The following is a 15,277-nucleotide window of genomic DNA, read 5'->3' as shown; positions in this document are numbered from 1 at the left end:
CCCCCCCACAGCACCGGGGAGGCGAACAAAGGGACCCCCACAGGACACCTCAAGAAAGGGGCCCTGCCGGTACACTCACCCGGGGTGGTGTTGAGGGGGCACCGGGCCCTCCTCCGCGACCCTCACCGTTCAATTCCTCCGCGGCGGGGAGGGGGGGAGGCGAGCCCGGCTCCCCTCACCGCACGGACGCGGGTCGACTCCGCCGCTGGCCCCACATCCAGGCAGGGCCGCCTGCGCCCCCGCCCGCGGCGAGCCCCGCTCGCCTCCCCCAGCGACTCACGGCGATGCCCACGGCAGCGGCACCATCGCCAGCCCCCAGCTGCTGCTGCTGCTGCTGCCGCCGCCGCCCCGGCCCCGCATCAAAATGGAGGCGGCGCGTCCCCGCCCCCTTGTTTTTGTTCTGCCGTCCCGCAGATGGCCCCGCGCGGAACGCTCCCGCCTAGGTCCGGCCGGTGAGGCGCCGCCGAGAAGTAAAATAGTCCGCTCGCATCCGCGCCCCCTAGAGGTGCCCCGAAAGGGGCTGGAGGTCAGGGCATAATGTAACCGTCCGGAAGAAGCCCTGCTCGATAGAAAGCCGGGAGGAACCACGCTTCTCCAAAGGGAGCGCTAAGTCTCGGCGGACGGAGACGGGGAAGGGTCGCCTCACTCCTTTAAAGGGCCCCGGAGCGGCTGCCCTGTTTTAAAAAGTCCGCCCAAAATCTCCCCCGCTCTGATTGGTCCGCGGTCCCCTGCCGCTGATTGGCCGACAGCGCAGCTCTCCCGCCCCTCCCCTTCCCCACCCGGCTGAGTGTTGTTTACCGGCGGCGATTGGCCGCAGAGCGAGGCTGTGTCTCTCCGATTGGCCGAGCGCGTTCTGCCTCTGCCCCGCCTACGGCTCCGGGCCCTAGCAACCGTGAGGGAGCCCCGTGAGGTGATGGCGGTGGGGGGGAAGGCGGTCCCGCGGCTCCACAGCGAGCGCTGCTGGCGACACCCGCCGCCAAGCCCCCGGGAAACACCGCCCGTCTCCACAGCAATCCCTCTTGGTGATTAAAGGATAAAGGCAAACGCTGCCCGGAGGGGGGCGGCCTCAGGTAGTCGGTGGGGGCCCCCCCCCCCCTCCCCGCCTCGGCTGTTCGTGTGTTCGGAGCGACCCATCTGGGTTTAAAAGCCCCATTAAAAGCGTCCGACTTCAAAAGCTTCGACGAGTTTATTTACGGGCTGGTGTTTCAAGAGTTTTTAGGAGGCGTGCCTCCAAGGTTCGGGCAGAAAGCCGGGGGCTGAGGGGAGCAGCTGGCAGCGGCGCTGATGCCTGTGGAACCCCCGGCAGATGCCTCCTCAGAGCTTGCACCACAGGGCCGCTCGGCCCGCAGCTTAACAGAACCCTCACCACAAGGTAGAAACACATCATCGTCTGGAGGATTTGTGGGGCCGTTCCAACACGTTCCGCCTTCGTTCTGTCCGTTTTTCGTGGACGAACACAAAGGAACAAATGTCACAGGACAAAACCCATGAAACCACAGTGACTCGTGATGTGTACGTACTGGAGACAAAAGTCTGTGGTGGCGACTCCAGCAGATTAGCATTTAGTTTGATCTAGTGGGGTTCTGCCGTTTCAACAAACAGAAAAAGTTTATTAAATGTCGCAGTCTGGAAAAATAAGCCGCCTTCTCTACAAAACAGTCAGCAATGTTGCTATGCCAATCTCTATTTCTAGGCACAGCTCCTGTCTGCTATGCCAGCGATGACGGCCAACAATTTCTTCAACTTTATTTTGATGACAAGCACTCTTAGATTCCCATAAACATGCACAACTTTTCCTGAGGATATTCCTGACACAGGCCAGGGCTCTTGTAGATATATCAGATATGTCTGAGCACCCTTAAAAACAGCATCCCTGCAAGGTCAATGAACTGGCATGGCAACTGATTTTTTTTTTGTGGGATAAAAGCAGTTTTAGGCTGTAAAGTAAGAGTTGTGGACCTGCTCCAGTTTGAACAATGCTGATTATCCGTAATGGAGTCGACTTCAAACTGACTCCTTGCCGTGGCGTCATCTAGGTGATGTTTACAGGATAAGGCTCTGAGCTCCAGTGTCTGTTATCCAAATGCTCTTGGCAGTCGATGCTTCTTTTTTTCCCCCCCCCGCATTCCGAAGCGTATCTTGGCGTCACAGAGATGGAGCATGGATGTTCTTCCTCCTCCGACTGCTGTATTAAGCCACATAGTGGAACATATGTTTCAGTTTACTTAGACAGCAAAAAAGGTTCATTTTGTAAACACATAGCACGACAGTTCTAAAAATGCTAATTCCAACATTTACTTGAACACATGCATTGCTTTCCCTTTACGAATTTAAACCTAATAGAACAGTGAAAAATTATCATTCATACATCGTGTAATTCGAGGGGGGAAAATCTGCTATAAGAGCATGGCTCAACAGTGCTTTCTCTGCAGCCCTGCAGCAGAAGGGCTCATTTTCTACATGAGGAGAGAATGATCCCTGCCCCGTCTTTGTTCCTCTGTAATTAACTGAGCTCAGTAGGATCAAGAAATAAAATTAAAAAAAAACACAGAAACCCAAACCCCAAGGAGCCTTACTATAAATGAAGCACTCATCAGCTTTGGGATTATAAACAGGGAAAATTAGTCTGCTGGCTGTGCTGTCTGGACCTGGCCGAGCAATCAAGTGTTGTCAGCAAAGGAGGAGTTGTGGTAAGGTATGAAATAAAATCTGGTTGTTTTTTTGTTTTTTTTTTTCACTTACACAAAGAATAATTTTTTTCAATGTGGTGTTTATTTGTGATGAAGGGAAGTGTGTATGTGGGGGGAGAAATGAGACGTGTTTCCAGTATTATGAGAAAACACAATTTATCTATTCAGTAACATGCTGTGCTTTACAGAATAGCAATTCCTTCCTGACATTCTTTGGGAACCTAAAGATGCAGTAAGTGAAAATAAAGTTATAAATCCCTTAGCTACAGATGCTATAGCACTCATTGTTTAGAAACACTGACGGCAGCCTTTGAGAGGGGAATTCCTGAGTTACACTGAACCGGAAGGCCGGTGTAAAATCAAGAAAAAAAAGGAATGAAAACTGGGAGGAAAACCCAGCTGAAATTTTTTTGGGATCCTAATGAAAGTGAAGATTTATACTGAGGCATTAACCTCTGCAAGACAAATTTTAAACTAAATAAAAATATGTTGTGATGTGAGACTTTCTGATGCCATCAAATTAAACAGGTGTTACTTTAACTAGCCTTGCTAAACTGCCTTCCAATATGGCTTGGCAAAACTCGTCCTGGCCCATCTGCACACCAATTCAATAGTTATGGATGGCTAATAGCTGTGTATTGACTAGCAGGTGATGATATCAGAGATGTTAATTGGGCCTTGTGGCATGTGGATTTCCAAACTGAAATAGGATTACAAACCTTCATGATTAAGGGACAAGCAGTAATTAACACTCTAGACACAAGCAGTCTGCTCACTGCAGTTGGACTCCCAGGTAAGAACAATAGGGGTCACTTAGAACAATAGTTTTCTCTGAACCACTTAACTGAAGAGCTCCACAGGCTTTACAGCCAGTAATTAATCTAAGTGTCCCACTGCTATCCCATTATACTGGTATGGAGGACAGCAGCACCAGGAAAGCAGCAGTGCTGAAAACTGGAAGGCAGAAGTCACAGAGCTGTGACAACTACTCTTCCCATAAGACCCAGCTGCTGCTATATGGTAATTAGGGGCTTAGCACCTAATTCTGGTGGCAAAAAGTGTGTCTAGTTTGCCAACATCTTTGTTTTCTGCAATGATGGAAGAGACAACAGCTCATGCGTGAATTAGCATTTTCTTCAAACATAATTCAAGCTTATATGAGAATATAGGTAAGCATCAAACATCAAGAGAGCCTGTGGCAAATGAGATTAGCTCTAGAATCCTTTCCCCCCTTGAGAGCTGCTTATTCTTTCATAACTCCTTAAGAGGCATCATATGAAAAAAAATAATCTCTATTTTAATTAAATGGAATGATATGACACTTTGGTGTTTTCTGTTTAACTGAGGGGAGTAAAAGTAGGTTCTGTAAGCAAATAAAATAACCTCAGTGTGTACATGTTATTTTTATACAGAAGTATACATATAAGAAAACACAAGGCTACATATATATGTATATGTATACACATATATATGTATGTATCTGAGAAATATTTTGCAGATTCTGTTGCTGTTGGAAGCAATGAGACCAGCATCTGGTGATAAAAGATATCAAAATTGAAGCCTTTGCATTGGCTTCCCCTCTTCAGGCCCTTTGTGAGGGAACCAGTCTAGGAGATGAAATGATTCATAGATCTGCCAGAATTTAAAACTTGTTCCTCTGAGAGAAGCCCCTAAAGGCAAGTGGCATTTGATCCTCTAGGAGCCATGGGAGGAAACGTCTCCGCTGGTAACAGCTCCTGTCTGCAGTAGAGAGGAGTGTAATTTCACACTTTTCACCTTGTGCTCATGGAAGTTGGTCAAGTTCAGAATTCATAAATAAATGAATTCATTCAGATTTATTACGTGCTTCCTAAAAGATGGAAGGAGAGCAAGGCTTGTCAGTCACGGATTAATGTAAATATAAGACTGGTGTTGGGGAAAAGGTTGACTGGCAACACGAACAAATCCAGAGACAAGCAATAGCAGTGTGTGCATATCTGTCTCAGTCGCCACACCCCGAGTTCAAAATAGCTGCTGAAATTAGGAAGGGAGGGTGCAGAAAAAAGAAACCCATCTTGTTTGCTCAGGAGAAGGGAGCTATACTTAGCAGAAATTATTTTGAGCCAACAAGACCCAAACACAAATCAATGGAAATAAGTTTAGGACAGACTGTAAACTGTTAGAGATTGTGATTTTTGTCTTGCTGCTGCAACATATGGCAAACCAGTGCAGAAATAGCATCTAACAGCATTCATGGGTAGGTGAGAGGAATTTCCATGACAAGAGGAAACTCACCGCAAAGGGAAACACAAGTTAGCCTACCCAAGAACATTTATAACAGCACAGCCATGCTGTTTAGATATATCGCTTTGTTTTGCAAAGGCAGAGTTTACCTGTTTGGTGGTTTTTTGATGGGCACCCAGAAGTGCTTTTCCGATGCATCCAGAGAGTAGTGCTGTTTGCTTGTTGGGATCTTCGTTAAGGCGCGAGGCCTGCCACACGTGGCTGACTGCAGGGCACCTTCAGCCAAGCAGCTGGCATTTTTAGGACAGGACAGCTAGAAAGAACCCTGTTTGTATACAGAGCGGGTTATATATACCCTAGAACTCCAGTGTAGGTTTAAAGGAAGCATCTATCATTCTTGTACATATTTAGATATTTACATAAAATTATGTATCCATTTAAGCTGGTATAAAGCTGCCATGTACTGATACCATGCACTTTGTTTACTGAAAAAAAAAAGCTACCGTATTTATATGTTTATATTATACAATTATATCAGTGTAAGTACCCCTATACTGGCAGAGCTGCATCAAAGTCCTGGGGCAAGAGGAAGTGTGTCTGTATAATTTAAACTGCAAAACTCCCTCGTATAAAGAAGGCCAAACTATAGCTAACCACCAAGAGAGCAGCATCAGACTTCTAGAGATGAAATGTTGATGTGAAGCACTGAAGGGAACTACTTCAGACCTCTATTTTCGCTGCCTCGATTAACATTTGGTCTGTTTTCATCCAATTTATGCTGTTTTAATGCAGGGTTCTATTCCCCACCCATCTGATCTGGTTTCATCAGAAGCACTTTTGACATTAAACTGTCTCAGAAGGCGTTTCTGAATTCCCTCTGACCACAGAGAAATCTAACTTCTTGCTCCCAAGATGAAGTTACTGGAAGAGAGATCAAAAAATCTATTGGAAAACAAATCTTTCCTAGAAAATGTTCTTATTCCCTGTACAGTAGCTGGCATAAAACTTGTAAAACAGAGCTAAAAGTGGAATTGCTTGCAGTGCTAAAAACTTGATTCATTACAGAAATTCCAAATCTTCACTGAGAAGTTTCACCGATGCAAAAGGATTTTACTCCAGGAATAACACGGTGGACAGGCCCCTGCCTATTGTTTCCCAGGTCTGAGCAAGCCCATGTATGGTATGCTGGTAGCCACAGAATTCCATGATCCCTGATACCGAGAGAGCAGAGCATGAGGAAATGGCCGAGAGTGAACAGCATTTTTGGGTGAGCCTGATTCTCCGCCTGTGTTGTCATGAAGACCTCTCTCTACAAAGAGCTCAAAAGATCTAGAGTGGTGTTACGAGCTAACTGCCAAGTTTGCAAGCACAGTGCCCAATGCAACCTACTTCTGTGACGTCACCAAATCTCATTTGGGAGGCCTTTGGAAATAGCTCCGGCATGCGAAGAGAAAGAGGGAACTAGACCCCCACGCCCGTGTAAACCCTCACGTAAAGAGGGTGAGAAGGGGAAGGCACTCGTGGATGACTTCACCAGCGCCACATCAAGAATACTGGCAGTTTTGTTGCTCATGGGTTGCTGTTGCCCCACCTTGTTCAAATTCCACTCTCTGTGCACTGAGAAAAAGGAAGGAACCAGGAAAGACTCCCAAATCTGTGACACATTACATCACTTACCCAGTGAATACAATTATTATTCATGATTTCTGTGTTGAGTAGGTTTAGGTTCCCCTTGTATTAGTCCCCTTGCAGCTCCTTTGTGAGCTGGTTCAGTCTCACTGATTTCCATTACAGCTATTGTCAGAAATCTATATTGCATCTTCATGTCTATTAAAATATTGCTTCCTGTCTTTTTTAGATAATAATATCAGATGCATATATCAATTTTCTGCAGGAAGACATTGCAGGCAGTATTTCTAATGGCAGCTGAAGATGCAGACCCAATTCTGATCCCACTGACATTGTTGTGCAGCAAGGCTAATCTTTTAGAAGCCAATAGAATTACACCAAATGTCTGAGCAATGTGCTTCAGTGCTTTTATGGCAATAATTTGCCTTCAGTGCAAGTTAAATTGTCTGAAAGGAAGCTGTATGTTTCAATAACCTTGTGCTTGTCTAAGCATGACCATGTAACTAGCAGTTTGCTTAAAGGTCTCTTTTAGTAACGATTTGTTACTGGAAGGTGCGTTTCATTCACTGTATATTTTTGTCACTTATTTCAAGTGGGTTCTTTTATTTAATTGACAAGATAATTCTAGGCAATATTGTACTTAAGGCTTTTTAAAGTATTTTTTTAGAAAGGTAGTTGTGCATAATTTCAGAAGGCATTTTGAAAATCATAGGGATTCTGCATAAATGGAATTTAAATGAGTCATTAAAAGTTAAACCAAGGAAAAAAGAGCAGTCACCTTTCTGACTGTAGAACCAGGCAGCTGTTGAGTAAAATTATTTGCTAGGAGGCATTCAGTTACGAGGACTCAGAATGGATATTTTAAATTTATTTTCAGAATTTACATGATGCAAATCCATTTTGTGTAACATGGATTTAACACTAAGAAGCTGAAAGACCCTTTGCACAAAGCATCCATGAAACAGCAGGAAGATAATTCCATCTTGATTTCTGTTTTTTCAGTCATGCAATGCAAGTATCATGAGAGAAAATAGGTAAAATAGCAAAGTAAAGATGTTCTGTCCCGCAGAGCTCACATATGGCTATTGGGAGAGGATGTGATGGATCACACATTGCAACTTACACTTCATGGGGTCTGAGCAGAAACCCTGCCTCAGTATCAGTCAGTGACCAATTTCTGGCCACCGGTTAGATATCCCCCCTCATTTCCCATCGTGCCATTCTCTGCTGTGTTACCAAAGACATTCTCGATTCTTTACACACTCACTTTTCAGATTATCCAGTCTGAGTTCTTGAATGCAACAGGCCATTACATTTCAGTAAGCCCACATTCCAATGACCCAGGCTTAATTTGAAAGCCTCAAGAGATGAAAAATCCCTTAATTATCTAATGTGCTGTGAACAAAATCCATCTCATTGGCCTTTCCCAGGGTTTCTTAAGTTTACCTTCTTGTATATCTTTTCTTAAAATAGAGTTCTTTGGGGCAATGTCTTTTATACTCTGCATAGTGATAATCATTGACTGTAAATAAGAAATAATGTCAGCCTGTTTATTCTTCCCTTTATCAAACTATAAAAACACGGACTGTCACAAATTATCACAGATGGAAGGTTTTTTTCAACTGTAAGTGTAAAAAAATTCACCCTTCAAGTCTAGTGCATTGGTTATTCTTACTCAAGTAACTACCAGTTGGAGTTCTGGAAGTCTGGCAGAGTCTGCCAATCTCATTCTATTCCCTGTGCCAGAAGTGGAATATTCCATTTTTTTCCTTTCTTTCCAAACAGTAACTACCTTTAGTCGTTTCATGTCCATTGGTGCATAATCTCCTTCTCATATTTCCCAATAATAATTTATACTTTGTTTCACAAGATTAATTGCTCCGTGCGAGCGTGAACAGAGATGTACAAATTTCCATGCACAGTACCACAGATGTTTTCCAAGTAACAGCTGCAGAAACATTTCCAGCATAGTTCTATCTTAAGCTACCATATCCAGGCACATTTCACTAACATACTCTTGATACTTGCCAGAAGAAATAATTCAGATGTACTTTCTCAGATGTACAGTCGGTAGGTAGCTCTGCCTGCCTGGAAATATCTGGGTCTAACTCAAGAGTTCAAGCTGCCTAACCTTGTATTAGGATCACATATCACACAGTTCCCTAAATACTTATAGAGCATGCAGAAAATCCTCCAACACCTTACCTAATCTGTGTCTGCTCTCCTCCTGCTGTCACTGCAGCCTGTGGCAAAGCTCCTATCTCCTTCAATGGAAGAAAAGCCAGGCCTTAGCAGCAAGGATTCCGGAGCGAGGACAGGAAATGAAGACTGCTGTATCCAGTTTTGCTGCAACCCTTCTTCGATCCAAAAAAGCATCAGGGAACATGATCCTGACTCACACAGAAACATACAAGTCACTGTGTTACTGGGCAGCAAATTATCCATTTAAAAAGGCACATATACAAGTGTCACAGAAATACTAAACATTTTGCAAAGCTATAAACTCCTATAGTGCTGATATGAACTCTCTAGGACATAAAATATCCAATTATAGAAGATGATGTCTACAGTGAAGCATAACCACAGTCAGGTAATTAACGTGAACTGCCTTTAAGTAGTCACATGGAGAAAAGAAAGAATTTTTATGTTCTGGAAGGGAAAAATGTAAGAAAACCTGTATTAAATGAGCCAGAGAGAATGAATTTCTAAGGTATTGTTACTCACATTTTCTCCCTTCCTGAAGACCATGATAAAGTTGCTATAGCTGAAGGCTTGTTTGGAGAAGGTATGCTCAGGAGTACACAGCTGTCGTTATCTTGATTTACCTTGATGTCGGTTCCCATGCACTTACCTATTGCCTTTGTTACACGCAATGTGGAAAACTATTCAACCTCATTTAACTTTGAAATTAGCCCTGCTCTGAGCAGAAGCTTGGCCTAGAAAACCTCCAGAGGTCCCTTCCAACCACAGTTATTCTTCAATTTTATGACTATTTATTGCAGTTAACACCTCTGCGTTTCTAATGCCCATAATGCCCATTTACTTATTGATCTTGGATTGTGAAAGTAGGTCATTTTCTGCGGCTCCTGTACTGCTGTAGTGCCACTGTCTTTTGCTTCTAGCACTATTAAGTAAAGCCATAAGAAATGATATTGTAGTTTAGAAAGCGATTCAAGAAAACACATCTCTTGAATCAAATTACACAAGAATTAAACTTAATGGCAGATGATGACTATTTGAAAAAAGTTTTTCAAAAATTGGGCACCATTTTATCCTTTAGAAGGGCAGGTCAAAAAAGTTTGGATACAGACAGTTAAACTAAGAAGGATTTTTTTCCCTATAGTAATTTGGATTCGGGCACGCAGATCACTGATATGAAACAAAATTAAGGAGAAATGTGCATGAAAAGTTACTATCAGCTAGCTGTTCCACTGTATCATTCTCACTGCCAATACTGAAAGGGTGAAATTGGAAATGCTGTAGAAAAGGAGATAAATTTCTACCTGCTGTTGGTGTTCTCGCACGTTGCAACATGCATTTCTGACAAGCCATCTATTTTTTTTTAGGAAGAACGATTGATTTGCAGGTGCGATCCCTACGGTGAGGGACACAGTCTGAAGGCTTTGCTATTACCAAGTTGTATGGAATAGATTAGAACATTTTCCAAATAGTAAAGCAAAGTGCAGAAAATATCTGTTCTGGTTGAGAAAATTATATTACAGGGCCATTTGTTTGGTAAAAATAAATCAGGTTAAAAGGTTAATTTAGTGCCTGCAGTTCTCTCTGAATTAATCACTGAACCTGAAAGAGGCTTTTCATTTGTTAAATGTAAGCATGTATTTCACCGTTCTGGATGAAAGCAGAGGTTTGTCTCAGTGTTTCAAGCAGCTCTGTGGTGGGAACAGATAGCAAGGGAATCTTCTTCAGCTCAAATAGCAGGGTTTGTTTCCCTAGTAAATAATTTATGTTCCTGCTGTTAGGAAGAAGTTGCGAGAGACTGTCAGAAAGCAGCGCAGTAACAGCTATGAAGTCCTAAGAGGCTGTGGAGATGGTACACTTGATCTGGCTCTCCTGTGATTCAGCTTAAGATGATTTCTGATGTCAACAGACTTCTTATATCATGCGATTCTGTGGACTTACAGTAAAAACCAAGTGGCTGCATACCTGAGAGGCTGCCTCTCCCTGCATGACAGGTGATAGTTTCTGATAAGGGGGAGCACTAGAACTGACAATTGATTTAAAATAGATGGAATAGATCGTACAATTGCACAATTTGTTGCCTGTGCGTGCTACATGCAGCCATGACTGCTCTTTCTGTAATGTTTATTAAAAAATGGTATCCAAGACATGTAGTGCAAGCTATTTTATTTTATTGTTAAACATGTTTTTTTTTTCTAAAGCTGACGAATATTTGGACAGGGAATTTATGTTGCTTTTTTTCTCATCTGTTTTGGAAAAACAAAACCAACGTAGAATACTTTGGAAAGGGGGCATGCTTGCTGCTAGTCTCTCTTACTGGCCAGATGCTTCTTCCTGTTCCATGCCAGGACAACAATTTAGCTTCAGTTTCATGCATGGAACAGCTGAATTCTGCTTGTGAAACTGAACCCAGGGTTTGCCTGTCCAGCTGCAGTGGGAATCTACATTTTAAGCTGAAAGAAATGAAGGAGCCTGCATCTAGTTCCTTTTTTCCTTTGCCACATACTTCAGGAATACTATTTTTTTTCAAAGGGCAATTCATTATTGCCTGTAACAACAAACATAGCTAATATACTTATAAGGTAGAACATTCTTATAATTTGTATCTGCTGACTTCCAGACTACTTACTTGGAAAGTTAACATTCCATTGATTGATTCATTGCACAGAAAGGATAAGATTTGCAAAAATAACTAGTGATTTTGGATAGTTCGGTTTTCACAGAGGTCAAAGACAGTTCAGTGCTCAAACCCATTTCATCCCTCTTTAAGAGTTCCTATGTGCTGATGATTTTTATTTGATGAGCACTTACTCCCAGGAAGCTGGGCAAAGTCTTGTCAGGTAATTTCACCATGAGCTATTTTTTAGGATTCTTCTCATTGCCTTCTGTTGCTTTTCCCAATGTTCCACAATACTGTTCTGCAAACTATGCCTCTAGACAAAGAAAACAGTGTAACTTTCTTTGCAGCTTTTGAAAAGTGGCTTCTTGAGAGTCTGTTTCATTCCAGGCTTTGAAAAAAGGAGTTCACTCCAAGAAAAGAAGTCTTTCTGAGCCCTGAGTAAGCCTCAGTATGATATCTCTCCCGATTGCTTCGATGAGCACTCAGATGTCTCTGTGAGGATTTCCTCTACCAACGGCCCAAGCTCAGCCTGCCTCTGGGCAGGCAGTGGAGATGCTCCAGGCCCTTCCTCTTTTGTGATGAATATGACTTCAGACAAGAGGTCTGCTGCTCACCAAATTTTATGTCTGAGATCAGCTTGGAAAAGAATAATAGGACTTTTTTTTTTCTTTTTTTTTTTTAAGGTTTAGTCTGTGTTGCTCTTTAAACCAACATCAATATTGCCTTCTCTGGGCTGATCAAAACTTGCTTGCTATTTTAAAGATCTCATTCTAGCAATAAATATAGGTAAGTTACATAATGGTTGGAGTCAAAGCACAAACACAGGAATAACTAGACTTACTCTGCCACAGTAGACTGAATTCTGACCAGCTAAATCCAAGCAGCAATTATTATTAAAAGTTTGCACGTCTCTAGCCCCTCGGGATATTCAAATGCTTTACAAAATATTTTAATTGAGCCTCACAACCAACCTGACGTGAGGGTAAATTTATCCTTGTTCTGAAGCTGCTGTCTGCATACATATTTGAACTCATCAAGCTTGCTTGCCCATGCTGCACTTTGTGTGCACAGAAGTTGGGTGGATATGAAAATTAGTATTAACCTTTGCATCTGTGGGTTTAACTGACTGGTCAAAAGTCATGCAGTGAGTAGCGCTCGGGTCTCCAAAGCAGAACACAAAGCCAAACCACAAGACCATCTGTTTTTTCCCTCTGAAGGGTGTTTAAACAGTGCAGATAGAATTGTCTGCTACAAAGATACACATCCTTCTTCCCTTTTTCACATACTGGGGTTTGGCTGTGAGTCCTGTAGCACCTCTTCTTTCCCTCCACTCAGTGGAAAAAAAATCAGGCACTGTGTAAGGTGAAAGGCAGGTACTACAAATTCCTTATATGTGGGATTTTCTTGTTTCTTTTCTCTGAGCCCCCTGCACGACTCCACTGCACCTGCTGCCTCTGCCTATGCAGTTGTCCTGTCCAATTTCTTTAAAATAGACAGGCTTCACTTCCCCCCACAGGGATGAATAGGCCTTCTTGCTGCTGTGGCGTATTTCTTCCTTGGCTGACATGGCACTTGGGGTCTCCATAATGTTCCAAGGTGTCAGATTTTTGTACAGCGCATCAAGTCCCTGCATGCAGAACACCTGCTTGTAATGGTGCAATGGCCATTCTCCAGGTGCACTTCATTACATTCATCAGGTAATTTTTTTTCCCTAGGTTTAGGGCCTCTTTCACTTTTTCTCTGGGCCACATAGAGTTCTTGCTGGTTGCCTCCATCTCTTTCTCAGCAGTCTCTCTAAATCCCTTGGCCTTGGCAGCCACTTACTTATGGCAGCCTGCCCGCCGTAACCCTCAGCTGCTCTGGGCACATGCTGTGTCTTTCTTCTCACAGCGTGCTGCTGTTTTGACCCCTGGGTGGTTGTGCCCAGACCAAGGCCACCTCCTACAGAGGCTGGTAGTAGTCCTGGGAGACTTGGCCTTCAACTGACCACCCTACTAGGAGAACTTGCTCTGAGGTCCCTCCTGCGCCAGATGACTTACTCCTCGGTCTCCAGGATTTCCTTTGGAAGGAGTATCGATCCTGTAGCTGACTGGTTTATTGCTACTTTCAACTCAGTTGGGTGCTGCCTCAACTGACCCTTCCTACTGTTCCTGAGGATAAAGGGCTGTAATTAGACATATCCAGCTGAGGGCATATTCAGCCCAAGATTAATAGAAGCTACTCTGTTGCGTGTTAGTGCTACAGGTTCCTGCCAAACCATCAGTTCTACAGTCTACCAGTCTGAGGATGTGCTGCACCACCTCAGGCTCCCAGCACTGATATGCGGAATGTTCTGGGAAGGGCCCTGATGGAAATCCTTTGAGCAGATAGTCAGAATTTGCAAGAACTGCTGTAACTGCATGAGTGGGACAATCTCAGGACAGTGTCGGTCAGACCTCCAGCAAGAATTTCCCAGCTAGAGCATCAGCTCAATTATCTTCACTTGGTCACTGCCAAAACCCACCAGTGGGCCAACCCATTTTGGAAAACAGTAACAGCTGTAAACAGACTTCTTAAACACTGATCCTTAAGCAATGAGACCCAGAAGAATTAGAATGAAATTGGGGAAGCTAGATGAAATTCCAGGGGGGCTTACCCTTCTCTGCACCTTCTCAGTTCCAAAAGGCATATTGTATTTCAAGATGAAAAGGAAGAAAAAATGGCAGGGAGGAGTGCACAGAAGCTGGGATTTGAAGAGCAGTTCACTCTATGCACAGAGGAGTTTGGTTGCTGCAGCAAAAATAGCTTTTCTTTTCAGTCTTGCAAGTGTGGCCCGAGAGTTACTACAGAAAGGGTTAAAAATGCTTATGACGGATGAATTTTTAGCAAACTGATTCGGAGTTAATTTGTCAGGAAATAAATAGAAAGAAAAAAAAGTTCTTTTCTCTCTCTACGCTTGATATGTCACTGCTTATTATCTCTAGAGGAAATCCTCCTTCGTGTGCTGTCTGAACAGCTAACAACTACAGATACTGGAAGGAGTTTAAAGAAAATGAGTTGCCTTTGCTCTGAACTTCTTGCTTTTATCTGCTAATTTGAACCTCTAGTGGTACAGCAAGGTTTTGCCACTCGTCTTCCCAGGGCCAGGATTTTCATGCAAAGTATTTACTCTGTTCCTGGTCCTTACTGTATTATAATACCCTCCCAGCCTCCTCAGGAAAACAAAAGAAAAAAAAAAAGACAAAAAAGACTTATGTTACAAAAAAATTTGAACACTCACAAATCTAGTTGTCCAGTTCTCTTAAGAGGAGCTGACAAAAGGAATTAAATGGAGCTGCGAGGAAACATCCCGGCTTCCCTTGTCACTCCTGGCATCTCTGTCAGTGGGGCCAGAGGGGACGAAAAGGGACAGCCAGCCCCTCCTGCCAGTCTTCGTACTGGGGAAAGGCCTAAGGAAGCAAATAAACCACGGAAAGGGTAAATTCCTGTTTACATCTTGCAGTAAATAAGGCAACTCTGGCGACAGGGCGCTCCGCCCCAGCAAACACAGACATGGTACGGACATAAAAGCGGGGAGAGCTCGGCGCTTTTGCCCAGTGTCCGCACAAGAAGGTGTTTGTAAATAAACGCCTTTCCTCATTGTTTGGCGAGGGCTTTAAATGAGACGGAGGCAGGGAGCGTCCGAGCGATCCCCCTCAGCGCCAGCCACCGTCCCCACCGCCGCGCAGGCGCCGCGGAGACACGGCAGCGAAGCGGCTGCTAAGTGCGCTACTTCCGCGCGATCCTTCCGCCGGGCGGCCCGAGGAAAAAGAGTCCGCCCCCCCCCTCCGCCCCAATCCTTCCCTCCCAGCCTCCTGCCGGCGGGCCCCGCGCACCGAGCGGCCACGGCGACCGGCGAAGCGCGGCGGCGGCCGGGGGGGCAGGCGGCGCGGCTGGA

At 44.1% G+C, this 15,277-nt stretch overlaps 1 protein-coding gene and 1 long non-coding RNA gene across 3 annotated transcripts in view; both read right to left on the bottom strand.

The window, feature by feature from the left end:
• CCNG2 (cyclin G2) overlaps positions 1-363 on the bottom strand; it is a 7,382-nt gene extending 7,019 nt beyond the window's left edge. The window contains exon 1 of the mRNA XM_014957845.1: positions 80-363. The gene's annotated coding sequence lies outside the window, so the exon portion shown is untranslated. The remainder of the gene's footprint in view (positions 1-79) is intronic.
• Positions 364-1,167: 804 nt separating this feature from the next.
• On the bottom strand, positions 1,168-15,277 carry LOC106897245. 2 transcript variants are annotated; one of them, XR_001413756.1, is made up of 5 exons: positions 15,216-15,277; positions 14,621-14,789; positions 8,748-8,932; positions 5,063-5,238; positions 1,168-2,185 (listed from the first exon to the last, which is right to left on the bottom strand). It is a non-coding gene; the product is annotated as an uncharacterized LOC106897245 (long non-coding RNA). The 2 variants fall into 2 exon arrangements; XR_001413755.1 differs by lacking the exon at positions 15,216-15,277 and having other exon boundaries at positions 14,621-15,062.

This window comes from Calidris pugnax, unplaced genomic scaffold (genome assembly GCF_001431845.1).
Source record: "Calidris pugnax isolate Ruff unplaced genomic scaffold, ASM143184v1 scaffold349, whole genome shotgun sequence".
Taxonomy (NCBI): domain Eukaryota; kingdom Metazoa; phylum Chordata; class Aves; order Charadriiformes; family Scolopacidae; genus Calidris; species Calidris pugnax.
Note: the sequence above shows the minus strand (reverse complement) of the source record. Positions and strands in the feature narration are given on the sequence as shown.